Source organism: Gasterosteus aculeatus, chromosome 4 (genome assembly GCF_964276395.1).
Source record: "Gasterosteus aculeatus chromosome 4, fGasAcu3.hap1.1, whole genome shotgun sequence".
Lineage (NCBI taxonomy): Eukaryota > Metazoa > Chordata > Actinopteri > Perciformes > Gasterosteidae > Gasterosteus > Gasterosteus aculeatus.
The window spans coordinates 22490228-22504847 of record NC_135691.1 but is presented as its reverse complement, the minus strand read 5'-3'; the positions used below and the strand labels follow the sequence as shown (position 1 = coordinate 22504847).

General features: G+C 43.5%; 1 long non-coding RNA gene across 2 annotated transcripts in view; it reads left to right on the top strand.

Moving 5' to 3' along the window:
* LOC120818524 (uncharacterized) overlaps positions 1-14180 on the top strand; it is a 36745-nt gene extending 22565 nt beyond the window's left edge. Inside the window, exons 1-4 of one of the 2 annotated variants that reach the window (XR_013467386.1) lie at positions 556-774; positions 10953-11083; positions 12183-12280; positions 12824-13575. This is a non-coding gene — a long non-coding RNA (uncharacterized LOC120818524). Of the gene's footprint in view, positions 1-555; positions 775-10952; positions 11084-12182; positions 12281-12823 lie in introns of those variants that run through there. The other variant, XR_013467387.1, reaches the window with a different exon arrangement.
* The last annotated feature ends 440 nt before the right edge of the window (positions 14181-14620 follow it).

Here is a 14620-nt window from a genome sequence, read left to right as displayed (position 1 = left end):
CCACACTGCCTCGTGTGTGCAGAGTGGAGGTGGTGTGCGTCGGGGCGAGGGGCACTCGGACAGAAACGCTCTTTGCCACTGGCGTCGCCATGGAGACGAGAGGGATCCTCTTATTGACCCCCCCACCTCACTGGCTGCTTGCATTTCCCTGCTGTTTGCCATTGAGGCTGTCGCAGGGGGAACTGCTTATTTGATGGATAGGTGTGTGGTCCAGGCCTGGGTTGTTGGTTTGATTCCTGGACACTGTCAAATTGTGTGAAAAAAACAAACAAAAAAAACTCTCGCTTCCTGTTTTCCTTCCAACGTTGCTGTGGCTTTCTGGGAAAACTTAAAATACACAGTTTGGTGCAAAGTGTGTGAGTGCATTAACGCACAAGTGGGTCGTGGAGATGCAGAGACACACACACACACACACACACACACACACACACACACACACACAGCAGAGCAGATCCAGAGTCCGCTCCCACGGGGGTGTGCACTTCGCCCTCGTTCGCACTCATTTTCAGACTTGTTTCACCGAGACACACCCACTTTGTTTTGTAGGACACACACACACACAGAGAAGAAAAAGAGAGAGAGCAGCGTGGAACTCTGTCCCTGACAGGACACACAGCGAGAGTCAGGAAACACAACTTTCTCAGTTGGACGATGGCATAAGACAGGACAAAGTAAAATGGAAAACACTTGCTGAGGCCAAATTCTGGAGAATTAGTGAGGACTTGACTCGCAAATCTTCATGAGGGAAAAGCTGGGAGGAGTGGAACAGAAAATGTAAGTAAAGTGTATTCTTTTTGTATGGGTTTCTATACCGCAGATCACACTCAGTTGGGCTTTTGGCTTGTTCATAGGCAGGTGGTACGAGTGCCTCATGTCTGCAGCACGCAGCCCTCGCCTGGGTTTGTTTACCTCGCCGCGTGCTTTTCCCACAGGAATAGTCTCAATAGCGTTCTGGCGGACCAGGTAGACAGCACAGGAAGAGGCTGCCAGGCAGACGAAGGTTGAGAGGAAAGTGTGACAGGAATGAAACGGATACACTGGTGTATCTGTAGAAAATGTTTTCAGAATACTGGGGTGTCTACTTTCTCTCAAACCTCTTGTTTTTTCTCCAGGCTTAATATTCTAAATCCCCCATGTGCGGTACTATGGTTATGTGCACACTTCCAACTTAAGTTCAGCATCGATTTACACAATTGAATATTAGAGCTGTACTAATCAATACATACATATATATATATATATTTTTTTTTTTAACTTTCTACAGTTTGTCAAATGACTGTAGTGTGAAAGTGGTCACTCTGAGTTATGTTTCCCCCCAAAAAGTATTGCTGCATTAATATAAACATGGCCATATTGCTCTTTTTTCCTAATTAACAAAATGACAAAAGCCTGTATTTAATTGATGAAATAAAAAGTTATTGGCTGTAACAAAAGGAGTCCTTCCCAATAACACTCAGGACCGGGACATTTTTGGGCATTTACCTTTGGGCATTGGGTGTGTAGCCCACACACGCCTGTGTCATTAAACCTAGTGAAGGAGGGGCCGACTGCTTTTGGAGGCGACAGATCGATGTTTATTTTGTTAGAACTTGTTCAACTGGGTGGAAGCATATAGTCTATTTTATAAGTAGATGTAGTTAGCAATGCCAATGTCAATGTCAACCATTGGTTTTTGAACTGCCGATTAAAAGCTTTCAGTTTCCCGTTAATCTTAAAAGTTATCATGAATCCAGCTTACACCCAGTTTCATAAAACAAACCCTGCTTTATGGACTGTTTTGCTCTAAATAGACAATAATTTACTAAATGAACATAATGCTCTATTGAAAAAGACATGAAACTAGATATTGAGACCATAAACTCGTGTTTACAATGTTTACTGAGGGAATACATCAAAAGAGAAGTGTCTCATAGACTTTGCTACTGTGTCACTGGGAAAGTCCAGGACCGGGGACAGAAGGACTCAAACGCACATTCCAACGAAACTACTTCATTAATACAGAAATAAAAAATGCCACCAGATGAGTTGACTTCTGCATTGACTTCACATTTCACACCCGGAGCTGTCACACCAAAAGCAAAGCAAATGGTTGCAAACAACGCCTATTTTCAAAGGCCGCCACAAATGACTCTGAGATGGAACGCCTGTAGTCGGTGTCTAACCGAGAGACATCCTGTCAGTGATACGAGCCAACAGGTCATCGATGGCTGCTGGTTAGCCTGAAGTAGGCAGTCATCCAGACACACTACCTGGAGAAGTTGGTGAAATTGGTGAAAACGACAGCATTTGCAGAAATGGTGCTTCTTTGCACTATGGATAGAGGAAATGAGCCAAAAAGATAAGCCACTGCCCCTTTCAGGTAGGAATTCATTAAGAGTGAAAAGTTTGCGACTTATCTTTATAATACAATCTAAACAGTAAAGTGTGGTTCTCTTTTTTTAAAGAAGTAGCACGGAGAACCTTTTGGGAGGTTTTGCATTCACAAAACGAAGTGCAAAGACACAAGATTGGAACAAACAGGTTGGCAGAAACCTTCCGGAATTTTTTTAATTTCCGGAATGTTTGAATGTTTAAAATCAAGTTCAGTGCAGTTTTATCCTTCCATGCATTGCATATGTATGTACACTTGATTGTGTCTTATTTGCCGGACAGTCAACAAGTGAATTTCCACTCTACATTGATCACTGATGCATTCATCTAATTGCCAAACCCTAACTCCTCTCCACTTACCTGCTTAGCCTGTCCAAGGCAAGCTCAGAACATGTTTTCACCAAACTCGCCTAACATTTGATGCCGGACCAGTAATTGGCATCAAAAGAAGCGCCCTCAGGCTGAATCCAGAGTCGGGAATGAAGCCTCACTGGCGTCATTTCCTGCCAAGGCGTGCGCTGGCAGCATCCTGTGTACAGCACTTTGTTGGTGTTGGAAGCAGCGACGGAGAGGCTGTGTCACGCTGAGGGTGTAACTATGGGCCGTGGTTGCCGTTGACATGCCGCAAGAGGGCTTTCCGACTGTGTCGCTAACAGGGGAAGCACAACAGCCTACGAGGAGCAGAAGCTGTGTCCTCGTGCTACTGTCTGTGTGTGTGGTCATAGTAGGGGGTTTGGGTCAAGACGTTACTGGTGAGGTTGTAGAAGAAACATCATTGGGAAACAAACGGTTTGGACAACATCAACAAAATCAATCAATAGTAGATGTGCTTATCCTTGCTTAGGTTTTCTGAAGGTCCACTTGTTCTTGTTTACAGGCTGTTAAAGAGAGGGCTGTATGAACAGGGTATTTTCTGTTTACTCCCGCCATGCAGGACAAAGAAAAGACGGAGAGGTTTGGTTACCCGATGCGGTACACTCCTCAAGTTGAAAAATCAAGTCATGCTGTTTTTATACACTATTTATTTATGTATTTATTTCACTGCTGCACTTCAACTGTGATCCTCGTGGAGAAAGCGATAGAGAGAAAATGGGACCAATGGTTAAGGGTTTGGCTTGCCGCTGCCGTGATCAGTACTGGAAGCTGGTTTCACTGGAGGTGGCTTGTGGCCGACAATTTTGGGAAATTTCACATAAAAACAGAAAACCGGCGATAAATTATATGTAATCGTTTTTTCAAGCGGACGGAATGTGTTTTTCACTTCTGAACGTGTCCCAACATTTCTTCAATTGTTGGAATACTGCTCCTATTTGCCTCATGTTAACTTGTGCTCTAAATTAATTTCCTGGACTGTCTCTGACTGTCTGTGGTTTTGGTTTGTCTCGGCTCTATATTCCTGACAGCAGAGCAATATTCCCCTCATTCATATTTGAAAGCAGATATCTCAGGTGATTCCAAAAGTTCAGTGGCTGTTTGGGGAAGTTAATTATTACTGAATGTGTATGGAATGTACACCCACGCGCCCAATGCACAGGTGTCTTTCCTATGATGTGGAGGCCTTGGAGAAAGAAGTCTCTCTTCTGTCTGATTGGTATCCTTTCCAACCAGGGCTGTCATATTACCAGGTGGCATGATGGGAAGGACAGATTGTGACATGCACGACCATATTGAATTTTGTCAGAAGGCAATGGCTGAGGAATGCTCTCTGCTGCTTGGACATCGATTGTTAGAAGACAGATTGAGTATTGGTGCTTGTGGAGTGTTGTTGGGAAAACGCTGCTAAACTTGGATGGGAACTTCTGAGGATAAACTAAAGAAGATTGACCGTATATATGTTTCCCTCAGGATGCTATGCTGCACTGGGTGTATTTCATTTGAGCAAGTTTCTGATGAATCCCCCAACAGGTTGAAAGAAAGCCTAAGGCTGCCTCCAACTACGGCCATTTTAGTAGTCAAATACTCTGTTGATTATAGAAAAGAGTAATTCGGAGAGTGACAGCACATCATTTGGGCTGTGTTTACCATGAGGATGTGGGACTGATGATGTTCCTGGATCACATTCCTACAGTTTTGGCCAACTCCAGTCGCTAAGATATGATGGTTGCGGGGACATTGCTAAAGAGAAGTCGGAACACATGCAGAAAATAAAGCTAAACAGTGGACCCCTAAATCCGCCTCAACTATGACCTACTGAATTTACCCTAGTTACTTACTTGCATACTTCTTATTAGTTAGCAGTGCAATGAGGAACCATACCAAAGTGTTCTATTTACAAGAAAATTTGAATACAACATGAAGCTTTCCACAGAACTAGCTTCTTGGTCCTTGGTGAATGCAAATGACAACACACGCACAGATCAGAGTCTACTCGTATATCACCATGTAGTGACGCTGAACTGCTGCCAACTGTTTTACTTATTTAACTAGTCTGGTCACTTTGATTTCAATCTTTCACTCGTAAATCCATTTGCATCCACTTTCTAACAAACCCCTCACATGCCCGGGGGGGATATCTGGCTTCAGATGAAACTATTTTTGCGGAGTCATAGCAGCGATGTGTCAGCAGACAGCCGTTTCCAGGAACGCAGCGGCTTTTACTGTAACGGCCCTTCAATGTGGGAAGCTGTCATGGCACAGAGCCAAGAGGGAAGTAGAGTGGAAGTTGAAGATTTAGCTTGCGGTTCCTGCTTTTGCTGACTAACTCTGACTGTGTGTGTGTGTGTGTTTGAGTGTGTGAGTGTGTTCGACCTAAATGCATTCATCGCTGGGCTGCTGAGTTTCCCCGGCAGCAAGGCCAGAGTGTTTGAGTTGAGCGACGAGGTTCTGTGGTGGGTGACGGAGGCGAGAGAAGGGGACGGGCTGATCGAGTAGGCCAAGTGAGTAGGTGCTGTTACTGTCAAGAAAATGACTAAGTCGGTTGCTTTATTGTAAGTGGGGTTTAATCATGACCCTTTTCTCTTTCTCTTGCATGAACTCGGACACACACACACACACACACACACACACACACACACACACACACACACACTCTTAATCAGTTTTTCTTTTTTAACCAAAAGGCTGAAAGCAGAATCCTCGATGTTCTGATATCAGCCTGTTTACCGGCTTGAGGGCCTCAAACTGTTGTCATGGCAACATACACATCCACCTTGCCCCACTTTTATTGTCACCAAACACCACACCAACCATTAAACCATCCATACATCGTCAATTCATCTTTTCATCCATCCATTCATTGATCATCAATCTATCATCCACTTTTCAATCCATTCATCCAACTATCACCGATCCATCGATTCACTTATCATCGTTCCATCTTTCTATTTATCATTAATCTATCCATCCGTCCATCATCCATCATCTACCCGCCTACCATTAATTCATTCATGCAGCTTTTCAATCTTTCATAAATCTCTCTCTGCCCCGCCCCCCGCCCCCTCCACATCCCATCCCCACCCTCCCCCCCTGTTCCACCCCTCAATGCCTGTTTTCCAGTTAACTTTAGTTCCACGAGTGACATGTTGCTATTTTTAGCCCCGCCTCAAATTGGCGTATTAAGATAGTTTATCCGTGTCCAGGGAGGCTGGCCGGCCGCCGCGGAGCTGGGAGTGGGCCGGGCAGCGGCTGTGATCTGTTCCCGGAACTGAGCCCAAACAAAGCCAGATGTCTGAAATTCTCCAGAAGGAAAGATTTTTGTTTTGTCCTCCCTCCTTTCCAGGACGGAAAAAAGGGTGAGGAGAAATACGTCAGCCTTGTTTGCGCTTTGTACAAGGCTTCAGGAAGCCTTGAAGCTCATCCCGTGATGTGGCCGTTCTTTCCAAAGGAATTTTGATGGCATGTGGGCACTGTGGTGTTCAAACTGTAGGATAGACTTCTACTTGGACTGGACTGATGAAATGATACGAGTTCTTCAATATAGCATACTCTAAGATGATCCAGTCTTAGTAAATATTTGATTTAAATATTAATTCAGAAAACATTTAATCTTTGGGTTTGTCAATACAGGCACCTCCTTTATATTACAACTCAATACAAATACATCTATAGTTCTGTCATTTGCAGCTTTTAGAGGAAAGTCTAATGGTTTGTAGAAATGAATACTTCATGCATGAAGGATCATAATGAGTCTAACTGCGTCTTAAGCAGCGAAATGCAATACATTCAGAGCATTTTTTTTATTCAGTCAAACACTTTTGTACTCGTGGGCGTGATGAACCTTTTATCCAATCAAGTCGATCTCTGTCTCACTCCAAACTTGTTAAATACTGACGTTTGGACAGTAATCCTTTTCTTGACATAATGTGGATATCTAACAAATACGTGTAGATAACTATATAACCATTCTACTTACATTACGTAATAAGCATACAAATTTTACGAAACCAACAGCTACTCATTTTAAGCCAAACCATAATGTGTTCATAAACCTTAAACCTAACCAAGTAAAGTAAGAAACTGTAAGCATGCATAAAGTAACTGCAGGTTTCTTGTGAACGTGGAAGTTTATTTTGAAAAGAAACATGTAACCGATCCGTCGATAACGTGTTGATGGCAGAAGATCATTGCCAGGAAGCGAGAAGGAATGTGAAATAAGATGAGATGCTATAATCCTTTATTAGTGAGGACAATAACATTCACCGTGTCACAGAATCAGAGTCACGGATCGAGCCACAATCAGATCAACATAATACTAAATGTTCCATTTTTTGGGAACCCATCATTTATTTAGCCACTGATCCTGCTAATGCTGATCCATATGGCCAGATACAGATCCCTTTGTATTTGGGTTATAGCAGCTGGTCTATTATAATATTTCATCGAGCAGAAATCCTTTTCTCTGAACAGAGCCTGAATGCATCATGTTTTAACTAAACTGAATCTTTGCTACAGTGTCAAGGAGAAAGTCCAGGACCGAGGACAGAAGGACATTCCAACGAAACTACTACATTAATACAGAAATCAAAAATGCCATTAAAGAGACTTCCGCATTGGCTTCACCTTTCACACCCGGAGCTGTCACACCAAAAGCAAAGCGAATGGTTGCAAATAACGCACATTTTCAAAGGCCGCCACAAATGACGCTAATGAACCAAATGAGAAGGAATCAAGCGCAGATTCCAACGACACGTTACTAGCTCTCCTCCAGTCAAGACACTGATTGGTTGTTCCCAATGTAACATTATTATAGCATAAAAGATGTCCTGATCACATTGTACTGAATATTGTTAGATATCAATCGTCAGTGAAACGTTTACACTGTTAAAGGTTTATGTTAAACTGTGTAATGAATCCACGATTCACATATACTGTATGTGCATGTGAGGGGTCTGGTGGTTGAGACCCTTGCTGGCATTTTGTTTGTGTTTGATTCAGATTTCTTTGTGCCTGCGTTAAACGTGTTCCTTCATCGTGCCGTGTGACTCCACTCACAGAATCAGTTTCTGTCACACTTATATCATCTGCGCGGCCTTTTGTTTTCCATGACCGCAGCTTATTGTAAGCGGCTGCGGATTTGAAACCACGCCATAAAACACAGCGTGAGCTGCAGAGTCGACAAAGAACACGGTAAACTGTCCATTCCACAGTTGTTCTGCTTAAGTGTGTCGCTGCCTGTGCAGTATATTTGTCAGCTGTGTGTCAGCTGCATTAAGTGTATGTATGTGTGTGGCCCTGTGAAGCATAGCAGCCTTGCTGACTTAAAAGGTCTTTTTATGCTACTCTATACTATAGTTGAGATTGATACTCTCCCCTGCTGCTGTCAGCATTTTGTATTAGCATACCTCTGCACAGCCAGGCTCATGCCGCCTCCCTCGGGGCTTTTTGCCTGACCGCCGCGTGAACCAGCTCCGCTGACACGCAGCTACGTACGCAGGAAGCCAGGGCTGTACACACCACTACGGCATGAGCCTCTTTTTGGTAATGTCACTAATGACTGAAACAGGTGGTAGGTCTCAGAACCTGACATTTATTTTTAGATCCAGATGAATAACAGAAATAAAATAGGGCCCTTTAGCCAAATGCAATGTGGGATGACAAACAGCGTCCATCATAAATGGTGCCCAGTGACGAGCCGTTACGTTAGCAGGACGACTTTGGACTGTTATGTTTTGGTTTAGTCAGCATTAGGCACTTTGCTTACCGGTCTGAATGCCAAAATGCAGACTAGGAGAAGAGAGGGCCATGATAATAAGGGGTCAAAGCTTTAAACCCAAACCTCATGCATGAGATTCATCTTCAGTCTACCAGAGATGATGCATCGCATCTAGGATGATACTGATCCAATTGGAATGAATTCCGTGCTATTTAAAAGGATGATATGAAGATATGAGATTGGCGGGCATTTCTATTTTCTCTCATCCATATCGTTTGTAACATACCAGAAAGATGTTGAGGGGGATAGACAATAGTTTAAAGCCCTGGTGTGTCACATTTTTTCTGATGTTTTTGTTTTTTATTATTCTGATGGCAGCATGTATTATTGGAAGAGGTAATTACAACAAGTGCACATCATCAACATATGAAGTTGTAATCAGAAATTAATTAGCAGAATCATGCTTTTTTGAACATCCCATAGCTTGTCTTTTGTCTCGCTTTTAGTCTCCACCAACTCCACAGGAAAATATCTATCTTTAACTGCCAAATGCTACACTCACCAGTACAGTAGCTGGTTGTGTGTACCTCCTGTGTGAAATTATCTGCAAACTGTACTGAAAAAACATCAAAATTAATTGATGTTAAATAAACTGGTAGTTAGGGTGTAAGACACTTATGAATACTAATGTATTCAATTAGGCAAGTGCAGCTTTAAGTTTTTAGGGTGTAAAAATGAGACAATCCCAGTAAAAATCTGTGTTTGCTAAAGAAAGCATTGTCAATTTCTGAACCCACCGGCTATTGTCTGATGATAAAAACTGATTTCACACGCCTCTCAAACTCCAACTCCATTGCTACGTCTCACGTTGCTGATTACACACTCTGCGGTTCTTTGGCTCACCGGAACCCCAGAAAAAGACATCGTTAGATGTCAGTTCATTAAGAGATGGTTAGGACTCCAATGGCAAAGCAGTTGCCTGAGAAAAGTGATATAACTGTTTTGTTGTAATTATGCTTTTACTGGTCTGAACCAAGTCATTGGTCATCAAGCAGGACTGCTGGATATTGTATTAATTGGCCCATATGAGGCTTGCATTGCTTCGCTGGGAGTTTATCATATTATAAAAGAGCTGATTGATTCAAAAAGCACAACAGATATTAGCAGGGTTGGATAACAATTTGAGTTTGCAATTTACACACACATACACTGACCTCCCCACATTGCAGACCCCTGTATACCGTGCCTGGTTTCCCAATGATAAGTGGTTGGGTTTGAGCCAACTTTCACTCTCGGATCCATATCATCTTACACCACAGAATGTGGTTGTTCTTTAGACGATATCTGCAGGATGATGTTATTGGGTTAATCGATTTTGGCAGCTAAGTGGCGGCGGTTCTGTGATTCACACATCAAGCATCTACACATGGTGTTGAATTCCACTTCATTTCCTGGAACAGCTACGTATGAACAAGATGGCTCAAGAGGTGGGGGGAAGTTGGGGGATCTCGACGGAAAGGGAGCATCAGTATCAGGTCTGTGGGCCCGAGGTGCCGGATCATGCATGAATCACTTCCTAGCTTACATCATCGTTTCCTTGGATTCAAACTGATTTTATGAAGGCTTATCATACCACTCTTTGCTCTGTTGATTGAACCAGGGGTGTTGTATAAATGTGCTGGAGTCCAGTAGATGGGTGGGGCCCTAAATGGAGCGGGCCCTCCAGAAGTGTGTTGGACAATAAAGGGAACCTGTGCTCAAACCTTCACCAGAATGCAATGATTTCAATTTCCAAAAACTTCCATTTGGAAAAAGCAAAACCATCTCCATCATGTTTTTTTAAACAAATATTATTAAATTAAATGAATGATTTTTTGTGTTATGTCATAATACACAGCGATGCAATAATGATTTCTGTGTAACACGTATGCTGAGGTTTGATAATACTGGGCACCGTGCACACTAGTGTGCATTAGGGGCTTTCTGTAACTTCCATGCACCACTGGATCGATCTGCATACTGTTCTTGTGAAAAGGCTGTTACGCAACCCGGCATGACGCTCCCTTCATTACACAACAAACTAATGTCCATGTTGGATATATTTACACGTGGACAACACGTATCTCTTCATAATCTCCAAACGCTTCAAACACCAAAGTGAACAAGCAGTTGTGTTGTTTTCCAGTGACAGCGTGACTAATGCTTGCTGCCAAATTGCGTGAAGATCCTGAGCATGTCTTGGATTTATGCTGCGGCTCCGTCTCCCACACTCACCCCCCCATCCACCGTCCTGGCCAACTGCCGTGCGCCTCAAGCCGTGATTTACTTTATTCAGAACAAAAATCATACTCGTTAAGAAAGGAGCCGACAATCAGCGCAGCGGACTATTGCACCATGACTCTGCAAAACCGGGACCAAAGGTCCAAAAAGGGAGATCTTGCATAAACTTCATCATCTTCATCTTACGCCATTTTTACCTCTCTCCTTCCAGACACGGCGGCAGCGTGGACGGATGGAGAGGCGCAAAGGATGACATCACTGTCACCCGTGGGAGCCAGGCGGCTACCATTCAGGCCAGGAGTGTGTGTCACTTCCTGGGAGAGAATAGAACAGGAAGCCAGAGTGAGAGCCGACAACAAGCGCTCGCCTCACCTCGACAAGGGAGCCTTTCTCCCATCAGAGCAAAAAGGAGTTTCTGTATGTGTGTGTGTGTGTGTGTGTGTTTGTGTGTACATTTGTACAGCTATCTTTATGGGAACAACTTGCGTTGTTAGACCCTGAGACTCTTTCCATATTTGGAAAGTGGGAACCTGTGGGACCAACCGTTAAAGAAGTATTTCCCCCCACAAAGCAAGAATGTATGTATGTGTTTGTGCGTGTGCCTGTGTGCACTTAATAAGAGCGAGAAAGAGGGAAAATGATGAGAAAAAGAGACTAAAGTGTGAATGTGGGCAATCGAGCAATAGTCAGCCTGTGTATGGAGAGAGGGAGAGAGGTGAAACTTAACCTCATCATAATTCACTGTAATTCTCTGGTTCAACATTGCACGTAACCACAAGGCAACCTTTCTAATATCATTTTGGGGGGGTAGGGAAATAAAAATAACAGGAATATGAGAGTGTCACATATGACATTGAGACTTTTACACTGTATGGTGTTGCTGTGTTGGATTGCAAGTAGCGATTACGGGTGATCTCGACCTCTGACCTCCCTAAACTAAGGGCTGACAAGAGGAAAGTCCCCAACAGCCCCATCCAGTTAGCCACATCACCATAGTAACCATTTTCAAGCGGTTAGCTTGGGCTTCCAGATGTAATGTGGCCCTCTGGTGGCAGTTAGCAGAATAGCACGATTCAGGCAGTATGTGACAGCATGGCCAAACGTTGTGAGGTGGATTTAAGAAAATGTCAGTGTGGGCGGGCACGAGTGTCTCATCTTCCCCCTGTCAACTGCCTCCACCCTGCTACCCCCACCCTCGAGCTCATCAGCTGTTATGGCTCATCTTACACCCTTCAAACACCTGTAGAAGCCACAGGGACAAAGTGGCGTTTACATGTGTAGTCTTGTTGTCATGACGGCGGCCGGTTACATAAGTACTGTGCGCTGGTTCCCACAGAACAAATAGTGCAGGGAGGTCTTTGTGCTGTAACACGAGACACAGAACACACACACACACACACGCACACACACACACCCTGACACCGTTTGCACATTTCTCCAGCTGGATGTGCTCGTATGTCACGGAGGACTCGGAGCAGTGTGATCAGCCACGTGAGCCGTTGACGTCTGGCCCAGCCATCCGGGTTCTACAGTGACCGAGTAAGCCTTACGCCTCCGTGGTTGCATGTAGGTACTTGTGTAATTGCTTGAACTAGTAAAAGAAACACGGATGTGAATGAATTTCAAATTGAGGCCCACACATTTTGTTTAGTATTTTCAGTAGGTGCTGTCACTACCGTGACTGAGAGTCACCAGGTAACACAGCTGTTACTTAAACCAAAACCATCCTCTGCCTTTGGATGCAAACTGCTAGCATCTTGAGTGCTTGTGTTTGTAGCTCCAACACATGTCATGGTGGTCGGTATGACCACAAAGAATCCATTAACACCTTGTATACTTGTGGCATTTTTTAGCTGGCTAGAATTGAGAAGCCTGAAGTTGGATGGAACTAGATTTCACACAGAGGTATACACTTCTGTGTAAAAATCTTGCTGTGAGGCGACAGTGCTAACCACCACGCCACCGTGCCGCCCTGAAATCGTTCTAGTTCTAATTGTTTTAGATAAATAGAATAAATCCTATTTCACGTATACATTTACTCACAATGGTTGTTACATAATTCTTCTGTCGTCTTCCCTGCAGGATCAGTGGCCGGGAGAATGACAACAAAGTCAGCTCCCATCATTATGCTCACCCATCATTATATATTTGCATATGTTTGCGTTGTCTAAGTGAGACCGAGCATCAGTGTGGAGCTGACAGCACCAGCGCTCGACTGTCGTGTCAGCCTTGGTTTGCTGTGATGTTCTGATTGAATTTCTCTCTGTTGCTTGGGGCAAAGTTTCAACCACCAGCTGTCCTTGTTGCCGTGCTGCCATGACAACCGCATTCATGTTTGAGACATATTTCCTGCGCTGTCCCGTCTGACTGCACGGCTCATGTGTTGACAGAGGATGGACTGCAGGGAGGATATGGGGCTGTGGGGCTTTATGAAGAATGGCTTTTCATGGGGTCCCTGTTGTTGTGGTTGCACTTTTTTCGGTATGTGGTTGTGTTTTTTATTTTACTTAATACACACGTTATCTGGCATCATTGTTCATATTATTAATATTATCTAGCAAGATGTGTTCGGTAGAGGGCAGCTCTTTGAACAAAGCTAACTCTTCGTCTAGACACCAAAAGTCTTTGAGAAACACACTCCATTCTAACTGAAAAACAAGCGTTGATGTATGCAGGCAATCAGACAGAAGTCATTATAGAAGATACCATCTGGCCAAGTACCCATCCTCCTTTGTTGTGACGAGCTGCAGCATTGTGTGTGCTGGTAGTTCAGTGAGCTGTTAGTGAGTAGCAGAAAATGATGTATATTTTATTAAAGTGTGGATTCCTTCATGACATCTGTAGTAAAGTTATGGACCCTTAGTAGGCTTTTTTTTCCTTAAGGAGCTACGATGCATTTAAAATACCTTTTTGAAAACAGATGGAGCTGTTAACTCGGACTCATTTCACCGTTGCAGCTGTGACATCAAAAAAACATCTTCCCCTAGAAGCTGGTTTCATATGGTGGTTTAGATGTGTGTTCCCATTGTCTAGCACCATTTGAAATCAGTGTTCTTGAGGACAGGAGGACAGCTCCGGCAGTGAGTGAGCCTCTGGAGGACATGTACGACACTGTCCTCTCCCCTCCTCCTCTTTCTCCTCTAAAAGATAACTGATTTCTATTGGTGCATAGAGCCCGCTGCAGCCTTCTAGCACCATTTGAAATCGGTTATGAAACTGTGGATCAATGCATCTGTGAGTCTTCGGAAAAGTGCAGGACGAGCAGAAGAAAGTAACCGCGGCTTTTTGTCTCTGGATTCAAACAGGAAGAGATCCATCAGGAGTTTGAAGGACACTCACGGATGTTGTCTGTAACATCTGCCATTTATGGATAACAACTTGATCTTAGCTCTAGTAAATCTTGCTTGTGTCTTTTATAAATATATATTACATAATGTGAGTTACTGGTGTCATTTTCACTGCCAGAAACAAGTCAATGTTCCTGCAGTTCACACTAACCACGACTAGAGGCTGATAGCAGTTATAGAAGATGCCTTTGTGGTTATTGAGTTGGTACAATGTAAGAAAATTCACAATAAAGCACATTTCACCTAACAATAATTCAAGATGTTTTTAAATTCCTGTAACTAATTAAATGTTTTACATCAAAAAAGATGACTGAATCACGAGCGATAGCAGACCGAGAGGAGGAGAGTGAACAAGACCACAAAGGCCTTTTATTAGAATAAGCGCCCAGGGAAGAGACTGCAGGGGAGGAATTATCTGAACATGAATCTTTGTATGTTGTCGATCTATGAATCGCTATGGGCGTTGTTTACCGTGACGTCCAAAAAGATACAGTCATAAGCAGTGCCGAAGTCCCAAAGTCACATGTGATCA